This window comes from Helianthus annuus, chromosome 12, assembly GCF_002127325.2.
Source record: "Helianthus annuus cultivar XRQ/B chromosome 12, HanXRQr2.0-SUNRISE, whole genome shotgun sequence".
Lineage (NCBI taxonomy): Eukaryota > Viridiplantae > Streptophyta > Magnoliopsida > Asterales > Asteraceae > Helianthus > Helianthus annuus.
Genome location: NC_035444.2, coordinates 80,547,054 through 80,566,026, shown reverse-complemented (window position 1 = coordinate 80,566,026; position 18,973 = coordinate 80,547,054). Strand labels below are relative to the sequence as shown.

The window sequence follows — 18,973 nt, the reverse complement described above, 5'->3', positions numbered from 1 at the left end:
GTTTAGAAAGATAGATTAACAACCCGTGAGTATTCACGGGTTATAACCTAGTTTAAGTTATATAGAAAATTCATTTAATCTAAATTATATAGAAAATTCATTTGTTTTGTTGATTTTTTTGTATTTTGACTGTTTAGTATAAATGGAAGTTTTAAAATGCCATTTACAACCAATTTAATATTTTAATGATCATAAAGACGATCAATTTTCCTTTTCAAATTGTAACTGACTTCCAAGATTATAGTTTACTGAGTCATCTTTTGGTAAGCATTCATTTGATATTTCATTTTCCACCAATTCCTTCGCCTGCTACTTCTCTTAGCTATCTCTCTCTCTCTCTCTCTCTCTCTCTCTCGGCTCTCTGTGTTTCAATTTTAATGTTTCTATGTTATTTTCTTTATCTTCCCATGTCTTCTTCTCCTTCTCTAATCATAACACAATCTGGTAGGCGCTAATGAATCATTCTACATTGAGACCAAGTCTAGATCACAACCACACACTTTTAGTTTTTAGAAATGTAAGTGACCCATGACCGTCTTTCCAACTAGCTCACATTTTAATCTCTGTTATATTCTTGATTCGTAACCAGGTAACGATCTGAATTAACTCTTGGTTTTAGTTGAGATCGTTGTATGAGTTTGGTTTTGAAAGCTCAAGGGGTGCGATTGTAAAATTTCAAGGGGGCGCTAAGAATTTTCACTGTATGTGTACCACTAATTTTTTTTTCAAGGGGGCGCCCGCACCCCCTGGCTAATGAATAAGTCCGCCCCTGCTCACATGCATGTTTTTTTTGGCTTATTGTATCAGACAATTAAGTTTTGTCAATGGTTCCGGTACCCAAGCTTGCATTGAGGTTATATTTGGAATGTGCTGAGGTATGTCTATGAATTAAAGTTTTTAATATATTCATATTTTTTCTGACCTCTTCTGGCTCTACATGATACAAGCTGTCAATGACTGTGATCTTGAACCTGTAGCATATGAGTTTTTCACCCTATTGATTACATGCTTGATAACGTGTTCATGACGATTACGGTTTTGTTGATATTAACTTTTTGTTGGATTTGTTATGTGCGCTCTGTGAAATATACGAATTATGTAGGGTTCCATGGTGATTCCGGCAAGAAGGATCTTCCGATATGATTTTTGAATCAGCAGTTACGAGTCGATTCTCCAATATAGGTAAGTTCTAACCATTTTAATTTTGCCTCCCGGTGATATGTTTCTTAATCGGTCTCCCATGTCCAGATCCGATGGTTTCTCACATGTTTACGGCTGTATAGGGGCTGCAGAGACCACTAGCGGCGTGATTTGTGAACGTTTCGCGTGAAAGCAAGATTTCTTTCATCTAGGTTGTTGTCTGTTCGTTCTTTTCGAGCCACAAATGTTTAGAGGTCATGTAAGACTTGATACTATGACTCGTATAAGTTGTCAACCATGTGAGTACCCTTCTTATAAATGTTGAATAAGTGGATCTTATCGATCTGGTTAACGTGTAATACCATAAAATATTTCAATTTTCATGAGACATAAAGAGGACTAAAAATGACTAAATTATCCTTGCCAATGTAAAGTGTGTTACCAGGTAACATCTACATACAGAAACGAGGAAGGATGATACGTATTATCATATAAAAGACGTTGTTGGGGACAAGATGGCGTGGGACCCATTCAGCCACCAAATCTTGATGTTCAAAATGATTAAATGTGGCTCAAGAAGACAAGCCAGCTAGCAACACAGAACCTAATCTAAAGTTGGACAAGGTAATAGCTCATAAACCATGATTTGATCGTTCATCTTTGTTAAAACGAGTTGTTTAAGTTTGACCCAAAATATTTTTTACCATTTTTACAGTTCCTTCATCTATGTTGAAATGGGCTGGTTTGGTTTGACCAAGAATACTTTTGTCTATTTTAAAATTCTAAAAATAATCAACAAGCTAGAATAGTTACATTGATAATCTATTTAAATCAATTCAGGAGTTTTGTATGCATTAAAGTTATGTTTAGGCAATTTTCTACAAGTTTGACCTTTAGGAATATTACATGATCTAGATTAACCCTTCATAAGTAAACTACTTCAAACTGTGAGCTCTATTATTTTTCTTCCTAATGTTTGTTTTCTAGGTAAAATGTTGGTGTAAAGCACTAGCATATTCACCTTGGTAGTATTTTAAATTGTATTTACAACTTGCTGAGTGTACATTATATTAGTCTAATGAACTAGCATATTCACCTTGGCGGATAGAAAATAATTTTTTGGTGTGAGAAAATTTGTTATTCTTTGGAATTGTGGGGTTGTCAAATGCTACTGTAATATGAGGAAAGGTCAAATTGAATGTGTGGATAATTGGAGTATAGGTTATGATTGTAAAAACATTTGGGTATTTTAATCAAGTGGAAAGAGGCCATGGTAACATGTTGTTTAGGAAACGTAATAAGCATTGTATGAATATAAACCCCACACATTGCCTCTAAATGGTCTAAAGTTTTAATTTACCAATTGGATATTTTAGAAAAGAAACCAACAACAAATGGATTTTTACACGTTGCCTTTATTATTTATGAATTTGAGTTCACAAGCTTGCTCACAAACTGACATATAGCATGTAAATCCTTTTCTTGTAAAAAGTTTAGTATATAATTAAAGGATGCCACATTTATACGGACCTGAAGCAAATAAAAAGGGGTTTGAAAGACGCGTTAAATTAACGTTAAAATAAAATAAATTTGCACTAACATTTCGAAAATACTTCAAGTTGAGAAACCTTATTTTCTAATTGGTATTATTCATTACAAATCGCTTTATTAGAAATTTCAGTCATTATTTAGAAACGTAGTTTTTACCATTCTTATTTAATAAGTTTATTAACAATAAGGTGTCAATGGCCAGTTGGCCTGGCCCGTTTGAACCCACACTAACTACACAGTTGGCCCGAAGTTGTTCTGACCCGGTAACCAATCTGAACGATCTATCCCAACACCAATATGTAATTTTTTTAAAGGAAAATGATTAAGAATTGGTTATTGGAAAAGCGGCAAAGGCTATTGCGGATGCTTCAGTTAGTGAGCATATTAGGACTTCGTTTAAGGAAGCGGGTGTCGTCAAGAATCTTTTTCGGCTTCTGGATTATGACAGCGAACCCATTCGATTAGGCGTTGTTCGCGCTTTAGAAAGGCTTTCAGTTAGGTGGAATCTCAATCTCTTTCTTTCTGTTTAAACTTTTTTTTGTCAAAGTTTACGAGTATAGTTTCATTTATAAGCACGTTTTTATTGTGTAAATGCAGCAATGATGTTTGCCAGAAAATTCAAGCTGAGGGTGTTTTGAAGCCGTTAATAAGATCACTGAAAAATTCGGATGCTTCAGAAAGTTCAACTCATATGGTATAACAAATATTGTATTTTACCTTTATATGCGTTTATTTTGGGGTATTAATGATTCTATGAAAAATGCAGATCCTGAATATTCTTGGTCGGATATTAGATCCCAGTAAAGAAATGAAATCAAAGGTCAGCATCTTGTGATCAGTTATAAATGTTGGAATGAAAAAAGTTGCAATAAAAATAAATTTCATTTGTGGTCAGTTTGAGTTAAAACTACGTATTTACACTTTAATGTTAATATATAAAGAGAATCTTTCATATAAAATGTAACAGGCCTTTGCATCCTAATTTGTATATTGTTAAGAAGATCTAAAGCTGGTTTGAAACATTTAAAAATGGCATGGAACCGACTTTAACAAGTATAAACTACCCTAAAACAGCTAAAGTGGTATGTTTATGTTGTGTGCCTTGCTTATCTTAGGCCCTCACTTTGTAAGCGTCTTCGCCTAGGCGATAATCATCTGATATGCAACTGCTAAAGGACCTGCTAAAGGAAAGACTTAAGGTACATGCCTTTCATCACCTTAACTCGGCCCATTTAACTATAAGTCGGATGATTTTGGTTTTTTTCGTTATTTTTTTATAAGTTCTATCTGAAAATGATGCAATGCAAATACCCATGACAACTGAATGTATGCAGGGCTGTTTTGCCTAAGATGAAGATGACGACCACGAGAACTAAATGTGTGCAAGGCTGCTTAGCCTAAGATGAAGTACCTAATAGCATATAAGGTATGTACAACTTTACTTTCATGATTTTTTTTTGACACTAATTATTTACTTTATAGAAGTATCTCAGTTTGATTTTATTTCCTTGAAAATTTTTTGTTATATATTTCTCTAGGTATATATTACATAGAGTGTCAGTGTCAAAAGTGATTGAAGAAGTCAAAGCCGCCGCAATCCGTTGGGTAAAAAAAAATAGATCGAAATAAGTTGTAATAGTTTTTTGGCTTTGTCTTGGTGCTTTATTTTGGGTTTGTATTGTACTATGGCTAATGGATTGCCTCCATGTACTGTAATATGTTTCTTTATTGAGAAATCTATACAATTGGTGCTTGCTACTCGCAAGATTTCTAATGATATTATGTTGGCCTTTTAAAAAAAACCTGGCTCACGTTGAAAAAAGACTACATTTGGTAAGCGAAGTTTGAACGAGAGAGAATACACTCTTTTAGATAGATAATTGTTTTGATGGCAGAGCAATTTTATAACTCTATAGCCAACACATTAATATGTTATTCATTTTGTATCATTTTAAGTATGTATTAATCATAAATAAAAATATATTAATAACTTTCTCCAGCCCGGGAAGCATTCCCGAGTGATAACCTAGTTAGTATATAAAAAATGATTATAGATCCATCACTCCATTGTGTGATCAGTGTATAAAAAAATGATTATAGATCCATCGTTTCATTATGTGACCGTCGTCTTGGAAAAAAAATGAAATGATAATAATGATAAAGCCTAAAGAAAATCGTTAAGGGTTGAGCCGTTGTGGGATGTAGGTCGTAAGCAAGACACGAAAACCAGAACTATAATCTGGAAAGGGGGTGCACAAGTCTAGGGTTGTTTACGAGTCCAACCGAATCGATCGGATCTTTTCTCGTGCTCAGTTCATTTACAAATAGAACTAAAGCGAGTGATTTTTCAACCGAGCCAAATTCGAACGAGCATCTTTCAAGCTGAGCTTTTCGAGCGAACGCCGAGCAACTATCGAGTGTCGCATAACGAAAAAGAAAGCGATGACGCAGTGTTAGTTTTTAGAGTAAAATGCACTTTTCATTCATGTACTTAAACATATATGACATATGACATTATTTCACCCAAATCTAGACCTGAAAGTCAATCACATTAGGCTAGACGGTATGGGGGAACGTCCCCCTCCGTCCTGGTCCGTCGTCGAAGCCAGCACCCCCCCCCCCCCCGCGTCCTCAGCGTCGCCTACAAGACGAAAAAATCCCCCTCCCCAATGCCTTCTGACCGTTTGAAATAATAATAATAATAATAATAATAATAATAATAATAATAATAATAATAATAATAATAATAATAATTTTCAAATTAAAAAAAAAAGCAACGGTCATTTCCCTTTTTTTTATTAAAATCCAAACCAAAATCATATACATTCATCATTTTTCTCACTTTTCATCTACTACAACTCATCTCTCTCTCTCATTTTTTACAAACATCTTCCCTTTTTATAAAATACTATTGTACCATGGATCTCTTCAACAACCCGAACGTCCCCAACAACCCGACCCAACCGAACATCCCGAATGTTTTTCGGTTCCGGGATAGTATCCGACGATAGTGTCACACCCCAACCGATGGCGGAATCATCGGGGCGCGGCACTGAGCGAAACAGATTGTCCAAAAGTTTCCACAACAACTATTATTACAAATTCAATTAATTGATACGTCCCATACCGTATCCCAAATAAATAAACAAGTTATCATAGAAAGCAACTAGGCAAATAATTCCGTTCCGACAACTCAGATTCAATTATTACAAACCAAATGAATAAAAATCTAGTGCCATAGACCCCTGATCAGACAACTCCAACGGCTCCATGGCAATTGGTTATTTGCTTCTAGACCCCTATTCTGTTGACTCTCTGGCTGTAATGCCAGTGAACAAGATCTACAGACAACTATGCCCCAGGAGCTTGTTCAGGGCTGACAACTATTTGTTGGGGGCTTCTAGAAACTTATTCTAGCCTCGCTTTCCTAGCAAGAAAGCATCCTAATTACCTGTCACATACGTTAAAATAAAAGTCAATACATAAAATGTAAAGGTGAGCATACAAGTTTGATAATAGCATATAGAGTTTGAATAGTTTACGCGTAACCAGCACGTACACAGAGGAAAACGAAGCATGTTAATTATCGACATGGACCTATCGATACCAATGACTGCGGGTTGACCGTCCGAGACGGTTCGCAATACATGATTACCACCGTAATCCATGCAAGTAATTGTCCTTAACAACCCCCGTGTGAACGGGTGCTGAGTCCAAACTATAGTACTACGTCGTTAAGGCAGGTAGACAGCATTCCACGTGTAAACACAATCAACAAGCATTCATTAAGTCACGTAATACATGCACATTGGTTAGCGTTCAAATAGTTTGAGTAGTGTGGTCGATTGTGGTTTGATATAACCAACGTATGTAACACCCAAAAGTGCTAAAAGCAAAAAGGGATCGAGTATACTCATAGTGATTGATTGTGGATTGAAGGGAGCGCTGAGTAGTATTAGCCTGAATAGTTCGATAGCATAACGATAAGTAACACGGGATTGCAAACAAGTGAAAATGGATCGGATAGGCCGGTCGATCGAACGGCAGGTTCGATCGAGCGGGCTGTTCGGTCGGCTGGTCTAACCGGTTGAACAGTCTTGTTCGATCGGCCAGTAGGCCCGATCGGCTGGACCTTTCAAGTGGATTATTTCTTCCTCTAGTGTGTTTGTGTTTGGGGATTTGAACCTTCGAAGTTTTCGTTGCAGTATTTGAGAACACTGAAGTGTTCTTACCTTTCAAGTCGATAGATCGAACGTCTCGTTCGATCGGCTAGCTCACTCGATCGACTAGGACTCCAGTTGTAGTTCTCAGCTGAATGTCACTCGATCGGACGGCACGTTCGATCGGGTGGCACTCGATACTACGAACGAGTTGTAAAATCAATCAAGTTGTGAAGCATAGTATCTCATGATCCGAACAGTAATGTTCACCAATCGAGTGACATATTTGATTGAACATTTCTTCATCAATACTATACCTCAGAGGTTTGAAAAGTGAGATGCCTTGTGCTAGCCGATCGGCTGGCCCGGTCGATCGGCTGGCATGTCCGATCGGCTGGGCTGTTTGACATCCTAGCCGTTCGGCCAGCAAGTCTGACCTGGTCGGCCTTTCGTCTAACACCTGGCTGTTTGTTTATTTTGTCATTGTATCGAGGTAGTCTGATAACGGGTTGAACTATGACTTCCTTCGTTCTTATTTATCTCTCCGGCTCGGACAGGAATCACCCAAGTCCGTCTGTTGAGCGGTTCAGAACGTCGGCTTAGAGTTTAACCCATTGTCGGTGAACCTCATAGATAGAACCCGAATCTTGAACCTTTTAACTGTTAGAATGACTTGTTAGCCGATTCAAGCTTCGTTTCTATCCGGTTTTAAGGCATTGAGTGTAAAAGAGTTGAAAGAAAGTTGGGATTCCTTCTTTTAATCCTTCACAACATGTGAATGTTTAGATCCTTGATAGATCTTAGCTTGTTTATGTGGAAATCGGTTAGATCCAAGTTATTCATGGTTGAATGAGGCCAACACATGATGTTCTTGAAGAACACCATGATGACATCACCCAAGAACACTTAGATCTTGGTGATTTCACGGTTAGAATCCAAGTTTTGAAAGATAGAAAGGTGTAGAATCAAGTAATGATCAAAATCGTACAAGAATCAGAGTGAGAACTTACCCGGATTGAGAGAAATCTGAGAAAAAGTGAAGAAGAAGGCTGGTTCGGTCAGAGCTTTCCAAATATGGAAAGTGTGACAATGACAGCCCTATTTATAGGCTTCGAAAAGAGGAAAGTGGCAGCCGATCGGCCAGGAGCTCTGATCGGATGGGCCGCTCGATCGGCTAGGAACATGCTAGCCGATCGGCTGGCTTGTTCGATCCGGATGCTTCTGTTCGATCCGCGACCCACTTTGAGTATTTCGCGACGATTTTCGATGTTTCGATTTCGATGGACGATGATACGAATACGATAGAATTTCCTAGTCAAATTACTTTCAGTCCTAACCACTATATCTAACATACAATCTTGTAGAAGTCATGTTTCGATGTCGGTTTCGATTGAGTTCGATTGCTTTTCGAGTTTCGATTCGATTTTCGATTGATTCGCTTGAATACCACACCAAAAACATAAAGTAAACACGCACAAGTAACACGTAAGGCACACACACACGTATAACAATGCCAAAGTTTGCATAATTCGAGTCTCGAGTTCGATGCTTGATTGATCAGTTTGATTACTGATTAGTTAAATTTATCGCATTGTTACTTCCTATCATTCACAGTCGTAGTTCGGTTCGCGTTGATTAAACATTCGATTACTTCGACTCTTTCTGATTACAGCACTTACTCCACAGAATACAACTAAAACATGAAATAGACTATCTACAGTCAAAGAAAGTCAAGGTTGACTTGGACTTTGACCTTGAATTTGACGTTCGAAAACACGGGGTGTTACAGCCTCCCCTTGTTTAGGGAATTTCGTCCCGAAATTAGGCTCGAAGCTGCACCTCACCGTGCATCGTTTGGTGAATTTGACGCTTCAGATCTATTTAAACAACTGCGGGTACTTGGCCTTCATGTCGCTTTCGAGTTCCCAAGTGAACTCCGCGCCTCGCTTGCCTTCCCATCGAACCTTTACGGTAGGGATGCGTGAGCGCCTGAGTTGCTTGGTTTGGCGATCCACGATTTCGACGGGCTTTTCCACGAAGTGTAAGGTTTCGTTGACCTGAAGATCGTCGAGTGGTATTGTAACGCCTGGCTCTTTTGTACTTTCCATTTATAGAAAGTTTTGCTCGTATTTCTATTTTTGGAAACTTTATATTCTTGTAATCGTTTCTTTCTTTGTAATTGTTGCAAAAACCGAGATTTGGATCATTAATGAAACTAGAATTTTGTTACATTTATGTTGTACGCGCTCTATGTACGCTCGTATGTTCGAATTGGTGAATCAATTGGTGTTTAACCATTATTCTTGGAAACTATGTGCTAAACTTGTAATTAATCTAAACTTATGCATAAAACGTGTTTTTGAACAAGAACGACACTTGATTTGATACTTATACGCTTGATTATACTTGGTTTATACTCCTCATACTTAATCATATCTTAAACTATGCCTTTGTGGCAAATATGGCCCTCACAATACCTTAAAAGCATCAAATACACAACTCTAGGGGCCAAATTGTAAAAAAATGAAACTTATACACGGAACCTTAAAGGCTCGCGGCCCGCATGGACTTGCCTTGTCCCCTTACGCGGCCCGCATGGGTCTCAGGTCTGCAGAAGAGTTGGACAGTCGCGACCAGCTTCGTTTTTGAGCGGGATTTCTTGGTTTAAACCGAGTTTTGGCCTTAGTTATCCCCCCAAATCAACCCTAATCACTCTCCTATAAGTACCCAAGGTCCTCCAAGAACTTGGACACTTTCAACACACTCAAACCTCTCCTAAACACTCTCAAGTTCCAGCAAGAATCTGCATTTTCGGACAGATTCATACCCTTGCACTAAAGTGAGTATAACTTGCTCATTTCTTAACGAAATTACTTGGTTCTTCTTCCTACTTGCTTGGATAATCATGGAGTTTGATTCCTTGACTTCTCCTTGGAGAAATCAGACCTGGAATTGCTCTGAAATGGTCCAAAAACTTTCTGTTTTCTTACATACTTGTTTAAACTTCATCCAACTTGTGTCTAACACATCTCACACCAATGTCCTAATGCTTACAATCTCTCTTATGGTTGGTTAAGCTTAAAAACATGGTTGAGACACTTAAATCAGAGGATTAAACCTCATAAACTTTCTGTTTGTTAGGGTATTTAACCCACAAGTCATGTCAAGCTTAGACTTTGATGAATGAGTGATTGTGGAACAACTTGGGTTGTTCCAACATAAAATCCTCACATGATTTGATGATTTCTTTTAGTTTAGATTATTTACATCCTTGTATTAGTCCTAGTTCTTGACCCTCCTTGGTTGTCTTTACATCAAGTGAAGTGGTGAACATTCAAGGGGTCCCTAAATGGAAGCATGTTCTTCCTACCCCATACATGACATTCATGAATAACTCGAGGTGCCTAAACGAAGATCTTAATCTTCTACCTCCTACTTGAATTATTGAACTTAATAATATGTAATACTTAACTTAAATATATATATATATATATATATATACTCATTCGAACCTTTAATATTAAACTTGTGTTTATATGTTAAGGTAGTAGAATACCATCTAAGACTTAACACTCCAAGTATGATTCTAATGGGCATACTACCCATGAAATACAATATAACCCTAGTGGTTACGTAGTGTCATATAAGAGTGTAAGTTAAAGATGATTATTTTGATATCATACTTTACGTTATGTTAAACTCCAAATTTATAATCTTCCGTTGAACGCCAAACTCACACACCTACGTTTCCTTGTGTAGAAGGACTAGGTGCTCCAACTTAATCCATCCACCAAACTCGCTCGCGGGATTTCAAGTGGGAAAGCTTGCAACCACCGTGAGTATACTCGATCCCTTTTTCCCCTTTACACTTTGGGATGCAACATGTATAATTATGCAAACATCTTTAAACTAAACTAAACATACTCAATCCTTGTACAAACATGAAACTAATGTGCTTTACTTATGATTCTTGTATGCTCTATTTGAATGATCTGGAACGTATATGCTCATTAACTTTGCTAGCCCACCTTAACAATTATAGCGCTATAGGATTTACGCACCGCCCGTTAAACTTGGGGTATTGTTAAGTTAAACATTTACCATCCCGCTATCAATTGGGATTAGGTTATTTTATGCGTTGGATTCTTGGGTTTGACCATAGTGTACGCCAAAATTGCATACTAGTAATTAACATATTATGAATCATGTTGGATTTGAGCCTTTTATTCTATTATGCTATGTAAACAAACTTATATACTCGCTCATTACCTTTGCATTGAAACTCTATTTTAATACATATTGCAGGTTGATTTATGAAGTATGGATGATTGATGAAACAAGTTTAGGGTGGACTAGATACACACCCTTAATCTATTTATCTTTTAATGTTATGTTATTTGTTGAAACAATGTTGTATTTTGTTTTGAATATTGTATGACAATTTAGCACTTGCAATGAAATTTGAATTTAATTAAATATTGTCACATAGTGTTATTAAGTCTCTAGCAATCTATACACACTTCATCTCATCCCGATGTTTCCGCCATCGGTTGGGGTGTGACAGGTATGATTTGATCATGATCAGCAAGGCATTTTCGGAGGTTAGAGACGTGGAAAGTCGAGGCGCTAGTTTCCCTTTCTTGCCGAATCTGACTACACCCTTCCAAGGGGATACCTTCAGAAGCACGTAGTCGTCAACTTCAAATTCAAGGGGCTTGCGTCTTTTATCGGCGTAACTTTTCTGTCTATTCCGAGCTTTTTCCAAGTTGTCTCGAATCTGATGGATTTTGTCAGTCGTTTCTTGTAGAATCTCGGGACTGGTTAGTTGCGAGTGACCGATCTCGTGCCACACAATAGACGATCGACATCTTCTACCATACAAAGCCTTGAAAGGTGCCATTTGGATGCTGGCATAATAGCTGTTGTTGTACGAGAATTCCACCAATGGCAGGTGTTTGCTCCAACTACCACCAAAATCTATGACACACGCCCGGAGCATATCCTCAAGAGTACGAATCGTCCTTTCAGTCTGTCCGTCGGTTTGAGGATGGAATGCAGTACTTAGATTAAGCGACGTACCGAGGGCCGCTTGAAACGTTTCCCACAATCGCGAAGTGAACCGAGCATCACGGTCTGAAATGATGTCACGAGGCGCACCATGATTACAAATGATCTCGTTGGTGTAGATCTGGGCTAGTCACTCCACCTTGTAGTCTTCTGGTATCGGCAAAAAGTGGGCTGATTTCGTTAGACGATCGACTATGACCCAAATACTGTCGTGACCTGATGGCGTGGGCGGGAGTTTCGTTATGAAATCCATAGCTATACTCTCCCACTTCCATATAGGTATCGGCGGTTGTTCGAATAAGCCAGAAGGTCTTTGATGTTCAGCCTTGACTCTTGCGCACGTTAAACAGCTTCCAACGTAGAGAGCGATATCTCGTTTCATACCCGGCCACCAGTACTGTTTTGGTCAAAAATCACACAAGGATAATATAACCAAACTTTATGTAAACGGGGTATGATGCTTGGTTAATTATAAAAGTAAAGGATCACTTCTATGAGAAATATGCAAAGACACAATGATTTATACGAGGAAAAAGCCCTTGATCAATGTATGATCTCCGGCATAAAAACCTCGGGTGATGGCAACTACCGATCACCAACTTCAATATAAGAAAAATATAGTTACAATTTCGGATGATAATGAGCTGAGTACAAGGATCACTATAGTTTCGAGTGTCTAAGCGTGTGAGAGTTGTGTTGTGTGTTCTTCCGAATGAGGAAGAGTGTTATATATACAAGTGTAGGTGACCTATTTTAGGTAAAAAGACTAATAATCAGCTCATTACCCCTTTAGAAATAAAAGACAATCTAGCCTAAATTGCCGCCCTTAAATCAAGCTAAGTTTCCATATCCTTTGCAACGTCTATCTTTGATTAAGCTCGTGCTGTAATTGTGAAGACGCGTCCCTTGATTATGATGCTAAGAGCGTATCCTGCCAGATGTTCCTGCAAAATAATGTTGTATTACACGAAGGTAACTATTAGCATGAGGATCCTTTCAATGGTCCATGATCCTGATCCTGAAGTCCTGCTGAGGATCACTGTCTGCCAAAGAAACAAGGATCACTGGTTAGGATCACGTATAAGGATCACGTATGATAAAAATCCAGCCCTAACAATTGCCCCCAAAATATAAGGAGTTTATTGTAAATAAATGAGTTATATTTTGCTTTGATCTTATCTGCAACGAATGACTCGGATAACTAGCCGTTAATATCGAACTAGCCGTTGCAACCCTTACGTCATAGATGTGACAATCCCTGCAAATCATGATTATAAATAGGAGATAGGGTTAGGATCACTCTGCATTTAAATTCGAGATATCTTCCCTTTATAATCGCTACCGAAGATTGACCAGGTATTCTCTTCTTCTCTCTTTCCTTTCTTCCTTCTCTTGCTCTGTTTTTTCTGCTTTTACTCTGTTTCTGTTCCACCACGAGTATGTTGCTTCGAAATTCTCCACATAAGTATTCCAAGAAGAGCAGTCCCCCAAAAAGCCAAGGGATCATCAAGGATTCTCCTACGGAGAGATGTTGCTTTACTGATGCTCATGTAGACAGGATTCGTCATTGCTTTCCGGCGAATACTGTTTTCAAATCCTTCACACCTGCTGCTTTGAGCGACTTTGTTTCAGACGTCTGGGTGGCCTTTCCTGCTACTCCGTTCACCATAGGGTATTCGTATCCTTTTCCAGCCTTTACCCAATCCTTCTTTTCTTTAACCGGCATATCTTATATCCAAGCTATGCCGATGATCTGGAGAGTCCTGTATACCTTCGAGAGGATCATCGAGCAGAAGGGAATTGATTTGGGGATGGCAGAGTTGGCCGCACTTTATGATCTTACCACGTTTGGATCCTGTCGATATCTGCTAAAACGGAAAGCTGGGGAGGATCACCCTGTCTTCAAGGTTACTAAGAATGACACAAACTGGAAGCGTCGCTTTTTCTTTGTTAGAAGGGATACCATCCCAGATGGGAAGGATCTGCCCAAGGAATGGGCCACTCATGGTATGGTAGAGGATCCTGGAAGGATCACTATCAGACTTGTCTCATACGATGAGGATCACTAACGTCTTTTTTATTTTTTGTGCAGCTATATCCATTGCTTATCTTAAGTTAACCCCTGCTGCAAGAGAAAGAGTCTTAGCTTTTAAAAAGCTCAATCCTGAGGTCAGAAGTTTCCAAGTCATCGTCCAAGATTCACAAGAAGTATCCTCCGCATCTGCCACTATGTCAAGTAAGTATCCTTATAAAAAAGTAGGTTATATGTAAGATTGTTTAATTAGTAAGGGGACTTATCTTGTTTTGATTGTGTAGGTGTTGGGAAGTCTGCCAAATCTGCCAAGTCTGCCTCCAAGTTTGGGATAGATGAACTTGCCAACGTCAAGTCTTCACGAAAGAAGGCTTCTGTTGCCAGTCCCTCTGCTTCGGCTCCTAAAGCACCTGTTAGAGGCAAGGGGAAGAAGAGGAAGACTTCTGAGGATCTCCAAGGATTTCCCCTGATCCGCCAACAGTTCCTTGACTATGTCAATGAGGTAAGGATCATTGCCCCTGTTGGTTATCCTTCTCTAATGTCCTGCTTGTATATCCTGCCTGTATATCCTGCTTTTTTTGAGGATCACCTGATCCTGAACTTACCTTTTTTTTCTCTTTTGCATAAACTTGCCGAGATTGAGACCTACCTTGGCCATGTCGAGGATCAGGAGAGCCAAATCGCCGACCTCCAACAAATGGGCGTGTTAAAGGATCTCAAGATAGCCGATCTTGAGAAGGAACTCCGGGCTACAAAGGATGAGGCTGCTCAAAGCCTAATTGATATGGATGGCGAGAAGCAGGAGATCATCCAGGATGCCAAGGTCTCTGCCGCAACTGCTATGTACAAGATTCAACTACAAATGGCTGCGGAGGCTCAGGATCCTGCCTTTGACAAGAGCTCATGGGACGTGGAGGGTTGGAAGGCAAGATTGGCAGAGCTGGAGGATGAGGACGAAGCAGAGGAGATCCCCATGCTGGAAGGTGGTGATGCTGAGAAGGATCAGGGTGGAGAAGCTGGTGGTGATGGAGCAGCAAAGGTGTGAGCTGCTGGATTGGGCGATGATGGATATTTTGAGACTAGGCCGGAGCCCAATTTTTTAGGATTGGTAGTGGTTTTTTGTGGTTGTTGATGGTTTGTGAACAATTTATGGTCTTGTAATCTTTGAACAATAGTTTTTAGGGTAAGGGATACTGGATCCTTCGAACAATAGGTAGGATTACAAAAGGTGGAGGGATCCTCTGTTTGGGGGATGAAGCCTTTGTGATCCTGCCGCTTTTAATTTCCTGCACATGCTAAGACCGCATAGACAATGGACACCCTTTGCCAACCCATGTGGACGGGCCACGTTTTGCTGGTAGAAACGTGGGTTGGCAATTTTGACAACTTTTGAAGGGTTAATCCTTTCGTTAATAAATAAAATCTTAAACTTTTGTCGCTTATCTTGTGTTATTATCCTTTTTATTTTCAATTGTTTTGACACAAGTTTGTTTAAGTAAGAAAAGTTGAGCAAATTATGTTTAGGAAATTTAGGATATGATCCTGGATCAAATATCCTATAACCGAAAATTTTCAAGGTAGTTTATTTTAAGGATCATAGGTTCAGTTGTCAAGGTCTAAAGGTTATTCAAATGAATAATGAAATTAAAAAATAGTTAAGGATCATACCTGAGGATCCAAGTTAGGATCCTAACCTTTAATCGGGATAACCATAAGTAAGACTTTAATGGATAATAAGGATTAAGGATCCTTAATTGTTTAATCTTCGAAAACCTGAAAAATGGAACATATCTTGGGACTAAGCCATTGTAAAAGATAAATTAGTAGCTGGGGACATGCCCAAAGGATAACTGAGGATGATCCCGGAGGATCACTGGGGACAAGCCCAAAGGATAACTGGGGACAAGCCCAAAGGATAACTGGGGACAAGCCCAAAGGATCGTATGTAAACTGGAGTATGGCCCTTACTGGCGACTATCCAAACTTAGTGACATGAAAATGTCAAAACCTTAGCTAACGTGAAAACGTTAGAAACCTTAGGAACGGATGTATGGTACGTCTACCATTATACGGAGGATCCTGGGTATAGCCAGTACGATGAGGTTGTCAGCCCCGGAAGTGGGTACTGGTCCCAAAGACGTGAACTATATCAGGATCATCTTGGGAGTTGTTCTATCAGCCCATAGCACATTCTTGGTCCCAAATACTAAAGAAAAAGGTGTTTGACCAGTGGCATTCTTGGGAGTTGTTCTATCAGCCCATAGCACATAAGGTAACTCCTCTGCCCATTTTCCCTTCTTGGATCCTAGCTTCTTCTTTAGATTGTTGATGATGATCTTGTTGGATGATTCTGCTTGGCCATTGGCTTGTGGATGAACTGGTGTTGATGTTATCATCTTGATTCCCCAACTGTCACAAAAGTTAGTAGTTCTGCTTCCAATGAATTGGGAACCATTATCACATACAATTTCAGAGGGAATGCCAAATCTGGTTATAATGTTTCTTTTGATAAAGGATATAACTTCTTTTTCTCTGACTTGAGCAAAAGCTTCAGCTTCTATCCACTTAGAGAAGTAGTCAGTCATGGCAAGCATAAATACTTTTCCACCAGGTGCTTTAGGGAGCTTGCCAACTATATCCATCCCCCCTCTCATGAATGGCCAAGAGGATGGTATGGGGTGTAGCAATTCAGCTGGTTGATGAAGGATATTGCTGTGTCTTTGACAAGGATCACATTTCCTAGCATATTCTACAGCATCCCTTTTCATGGTTGGCCAGTAGTATCCTGTTCTAAGGATCCTTGAGAATAATGCCCTGCCCCCAGTGTGGTTTCCACAATCTCCTTCATGGAAGTCTCTCAACACTTCTTCAATTTCAGGATCCTCAATACATCTTAAATATGGTCCTGCAAGGGATCGTTTATATAGCACATTATTTAAGATTGTAAATTGAGATACCTTGATCCTGAAAGCTCTAGGATTTTCTCTCATTGGAATCTCTCCGTCTTGCAAGTATTTCATGATTGGTGAGACCCATGATCCTGAATAAGATTGAGCTTCTTCACTAGGGATTACTGCGGTATCCTCTTCTATTTCCATGGCCACTTGATTTTCAATAGCAGGAGCCAGGATATGGATGATAGGGATACTTATGTCTTCTGGGATTTTTAAGGATGATCCTAAGTTGGCCAATGCATCAGCTTCCGTGTTATCCTCCCTTGGTACCTGTGTTAAGCTGAAAGAAGCAAAAGAGAGTGCCAATTCTTTGACTATCTCTAAATATTTGGTTAGTTTTTCACCTTTAACAGCATAGGATCCATTAAAGTGATTGGTGATCAATAATGAGTCTACATATACTTTAAGATATTTTACCCCCATATCCTTAGCGATTTGCAAGCCAGCAATTAAGGCTTCATATTCTGCCTCATTGTTAGTTGCTTGGGACTCACAGGCTATGGAGTGGGGTATTATGTCCCCCTGTGGCGATTTTAGTAGTATCCCGAGCCCTGTGCCCTTGACATTTGAGGATCCATCAGTGTGTAGTATCCAAGGATCCTTGGTCTCATCCAGCTGTTGGACTTCCAATTCTGCTTCTTTTTGTAGATCACTACTGAAATCAGCCACAAAGTCAGCTAGTGCTTGGGATTTAATGGCTGTTCTTGGCTCATATCTTATATCATGGGCACTAAGCTTTACTGCCCACTTAGCCATTCTTCCTGACATCTCTGGTTTCCTGAGGACATTCTTAATTGGAAAGTTAGTTCTAACAACAATAGTATGGGTTTCAAAATAATGCCTTAACTTAGTTGATGCCATGATTAATGCAAGAATAAGTTTTTCGAGGTGTGAGTACCTGGATTCGGCATCAAGTAAACTCTTACTTACATAGTAGATAGGATATTGTGTACCTTCGTGATCCTTCACAAGGACAGCACTTACAGCGGTTGAGGATACCGCCAAATATAAGGATAACACATCTCCTTTTTCGGGTTTTGATAATGCTGGTGCTGAGGACATATATTCTTTAAGGGCTTGTAAAGCATTCTCATGTTTCTCAGTCCATTCAAACTTCTTGTTCTTCCTTAGGATATCGTAAAATTCTCTACATTTTTCTGAGGATTTTGATATGAACCTGTTCAGAGCTGCTATCCTGCCTGTTAGCCTTTGCACATCCTTAGCATTGGCAGGGGACTTGATGTTTACTAGTGCTTTAATTTGCTCCGGACTTGCTTCAATGCCTCTCTGAGTTACCATATATCCTAGGAATTTACCTGCCTTAACACCAAAGTGGCACTTTGAAGGATTAAGCTTCATGTTATATTTATCAAGGATATCAAATGCTTCTTCCAAATCCCTTAGGTGATCCTCAGCTTTCTTTGATTTGACTACCATATCATCTATGTATACTTCCATAGTTTGTCCAATTTGATCTTTGATCATCATATTCACCAGCCTTTGATATGTTGCACCTGCATTTCTTAATCCAAAAGGCATGGCAATATAACAATACAAACCTGTTGGGGTCATAAAGGCTGTATCCTCTTGGTCAGATGGTTCCATCTGAATTTGTTGGAATCCAGATGATGCATCCATAAAGGTCAACAGTTCATGCCCCGCTGTTGCATCCACCATGGAGTCAATGTGGGGTAATGGGAAAGGATCCTTGGGACATGCCTTATTCAGATCAGTGAAATCGACACATACCCTCCACTTTCCATTTTTCTTTTGGACAACGACCACATTGGCTAACCATTTTGGATATTTTACATCTCTTATCATACCTGCTCGAAGAAGTCTCTCTACTTCTTCTTGGATAATGGCATTCCTTTCTGGTGCAAACTTCCTCCTTTTTTGATGGATTGGTTTGATAGACCTGTCAATGCCGAGTTTATGAGTTATGATATCCTTAGATATACCTGTCATATCTTCGTGCTTCCATGCAAAGGTAGACTTTCTTTTCTTGAGGAAGGATATCATGTCTTCTTTCATCTTGTCAAGGATCCCTGATCCGATATAGATTTTTG

The 18,973-nt window shown here is 39.2% G+C and overlaps 1 long non-coding RNA gene across 5 annotated transcripts; it reads left to right on the top strand.

Moving 5' to 3' along the window:
* The first annotated feature begins 333 nt into the window (after positions 1 to 333).
* Positions 334 to 4,444, top strand: LOC110867294. 5 transcript variants are annotated; one of them, XR_004875319.1, is made up of 11 exons: positions 334 to 701; positions 808 to 875; positions 1,103 to 1,182; positions 1,293 to 1,439; positions 1,575 to 1,764; positions 3,037 to 3,190; positions 3,289 to 3,385; positions 3,458 to 3,511; positions 3,807 to 3,890; positions 4,026 to 4,117; positions 4,230 to 4,444. It is a non-coding gene; the product is annotated as an uncharacterized LOC110867294 (long non-coding RNA). The 5 variants fall into 5 exon arrangements; XR_002551492.2 differs by having other exon boundaries at positions 1,249 to 1,439; XR_004875318.1 differs by having other exon boundaries at positions 1,284 to 1,439; positions 3,045 to 3,190; positions 4,230 to 4,443.
* Positions 4,445 to 18,973: the final 14,529 nt, after the last annotated feature.